The sequence below is a fragment of the Vombatus ursinus genome, unplaced genomic scaffold (assembly GCF_900497805.2).
Source record: "Vombatus ursinus unplaced genomic scaffold, bare-nosed wombat genome assembly UNPS02014791.1, whole genome shotgun sequence".
Taxonomy (NCBI): domain Eukaryota; kingdom Metazoa; phylum Chordata; class Mammalia; order Diprotodontia; family Vombatidae; genus Vombatus; species Vombatus ursinus.
In genome coordinates, this window is record NW_020954569.1 from 40,179,806 (window position 1) to 40,182,675 (window position 2,870).

The following is a 2,870-nucleotide window of genomic DNA, read 5'->3' on the forward strand; positions in this document are numbered from 1 at the left end:
TTTCCAAATACAAGAATGTTCTACAATGTCTCTTACAGATTTATTTAACAAACATACACCAAACACTTCTTTAAGAGATACTATGGGCAGAGCCAAGATGGCAGAGTAAAGGCAGGGATTCACCTGAGTTCTCCCCCAAACCCCTCCAAATACCTTTGAAAAACAACTCTAAACAAATTCTAGAGTAGCAGAACTCACAAAAAGACAGCGAGACAAATTTCCAGTCTAAGAAACCTGAAAGATAGACAGGAAACGTCTCCTGCACCAGGGTGAGAGAGGAGCACAGTCCAACACAGGCCTGAGCAAAAACCTGGAGCAGGCCTCAGGGCAACTAAATCACCTGCAGCAGTGACAGTTTCCAGAATTCTTAGCCCACAGATGCCAAGAACAACTTAGAAGGTCGGTAGGAAAGGTTTGTCAGACCTGCGTGAAAGTGGAGTGCAGTCCAGCATGGGCCACACCAGCATAGCCATAGCCTCAGGGAACCAGGAGCAGGGGTTGAACAAGGTCAGAAGGAGACTACAGGGGTCTCTTTGCTAGCACTGAGGCAGGATTCTATTGTTTTGCCCATACTTGGATCGGGGTTGCAGTGCTAGGTAACAGTCCCAGGGTGAGGAGGAGCACTAGCATAGCAGAGCTTGTGGCACCAGTGGAGAAAGGATCCTCCTCACATTTCCAGGGCAGAAAAGAGAGCTTGTGGTCACTCACAGACCAGAGCACAGACCAGGAAAGGAGTAAACACCTCCCCTTAGATCATACCACTTTGGAAGAACTGAAAACTTACAGGTCTCTAGAAGTATCTCTGAAAACAGCTGCACAAAACCCCTGAAACTTGGGACAGTTCACCATCCAGCCTAGAACCAGAACCCTACCTTAACAAAGATTTAAAAAGTCAAGTAATAGACTAGAAAAATGAGTAAGCAATGAAAAAAACAAAAAACCTCTGGGAGACGCACTTCCGGTGTCAAAGAAGTCTGTAGGGGAGCTGGGAGCATAATGGGTCAAAGTCATAGTGGTGAACATGGTCCTGGTGGTGGCAAGAGGGATGACAAGGACAAGAAAAAAGAAATATGAGCCTCCAGTGGCAACTAGGGTGGGAAAAAAAGAAGAAGAAAACAAAGGAGCCAGATGCTGCCAGCAAATCATCACTTGTAACTCCTCACACTCCATGCAGGCTAAAATTATTGAAATTGGAGAGAATTAAAGATTATCTTCTCATGGAAGAAGAGTTCATCAGAAATCAAGAACAAATGAAACCAATGGAAGAAAAGCAAGAGGAAGAACAATCAAAGGTGGATCATCTGAGAGGTACCCCAATGTCTGTAGGGACCTTAGAAGAGATCATTGATGATAATCATGCCAATGTCTTTACCTTGGTGGGATCAGAGTACTATGTTTGCATTCTATCATTTGTAGACAAGGATCTGCTAGAACCAGGATGTTCTGTCCTCCTCAACCATACGGTTCATGCCATGATAGGAGTTCTGATGGATGACACAAATCCCCTCATCACAGTGATGAAAGTAGAGAAGGCTTCACAGGAAACATATGCTGATATTAGTGGATTGGATAACCAGATTCAGGAAATTAAGGAATCTGTGGAACTTCCCCTCACTTATCCTGAGTATTATGAGGAGATGGCTATTAAGCCACCTAAAGGAGTCATTCTCTATGGCCCACCTGGCACAGGTAAAACCTTGCTAGCCAAAGCTTTAGCAAACCAGACCTCCACGACCTTCCTCAGAGTTGTTGGTTCTGAACCTATACAGAAGTACTTGGGAGATGGGCCCAAATTCATTTGAGAATTGTTTCGAGTAGCTGAGGAACATGCTCCATCGATTGTCTTTATTGATGAAATTGATGCCATTGGGACCAAAAGGTATGATTCAAATTCAGGTGGAGAAAGTGAAATTCAGCAAACAATGTTGGAATTGTTGAACCAGTTGGATGGATTTGACTCTAGAGGAGATGTGAAAGTGATTATGGCCACAACCGAATAGAAACTCTGGATCCAGCACTAAACAGACCAGGACATATTGACCGAGAGTTTGAGTTCCCTCTGCCAGACAAAAAGACCAAGAAATGCATCTTTCAGATTCATACAAGCAGAATGATTTTGGCAGATGATGTAACTTTAGATGATTTGATCATGGCTAAAGATGACTTGTCTGAAGCAGATATCAAGGCATTTGTACAGAAGCTAGTTCCATGGCCCTAAGAGAATGTAGAATGAAAGTAACAAATGAAGACTTCAAAAAATCTAAAGAAAATGTACTTTATAAGAATCAAGAAGGCACCCTAGAGGGACTGTATCTCTAAATGACCCATGTTGCCGTCATGAGAGTTGTTAGGAGTTTTCCAGACCCCCTGAACTAATAACACTGGGAGAACTGAAGGGGCATTCATGCTCCAGTAGGTCTTTATAAGCAAGGGTTTTCATATACATATATATCTATATATCTAGATCTCTATATATCTATATCTATATCTATCTATCTATCTATCTATACATCAGACAGAATGTGTGGGGTACCTATTGAACTGTGCTAGTCTTTTGTTCACTATGCTACACTGTATTTGACAATAAAACATTCTCTTTCAGAAAGCAAAATAAAAAAAAAAAGAAACCAAAAACCAAAAACAACAAAAAAAGCACTCTGAGTATAGAAACTTACTTTGGTGACAAGGAAGATCAAAACACAGCCAGAAGAAGACAACAAAGTGATGCAAGAAAATTATGAAAAATGAGTCAACAGCTTTGTAAAGGAGACACCAAAAATACTGAAGAAAATAACACCTTAAAAAACAGACAAGGTCAAATGGTAAAAGAGGCCCAAAAAGCCAATGAGAAAAACAACACCTTAAAAAGC

The 2,870-nt window shown here is 41.5% G+C and overlaps 1 pseudogene; it reads left to right on the forward strand.

Annotated features, from left to right (window-relative positions):
* Positions 1 to 996: 996 nt before the first annotated feature.
* LOC114048193 lies at positions 997 to 2,319 on the forward strand (annotated as a pseudogene).
* The last annotated feature ends 551 nt before the right edge of the window (positions 2,320 to 2,870 follow it).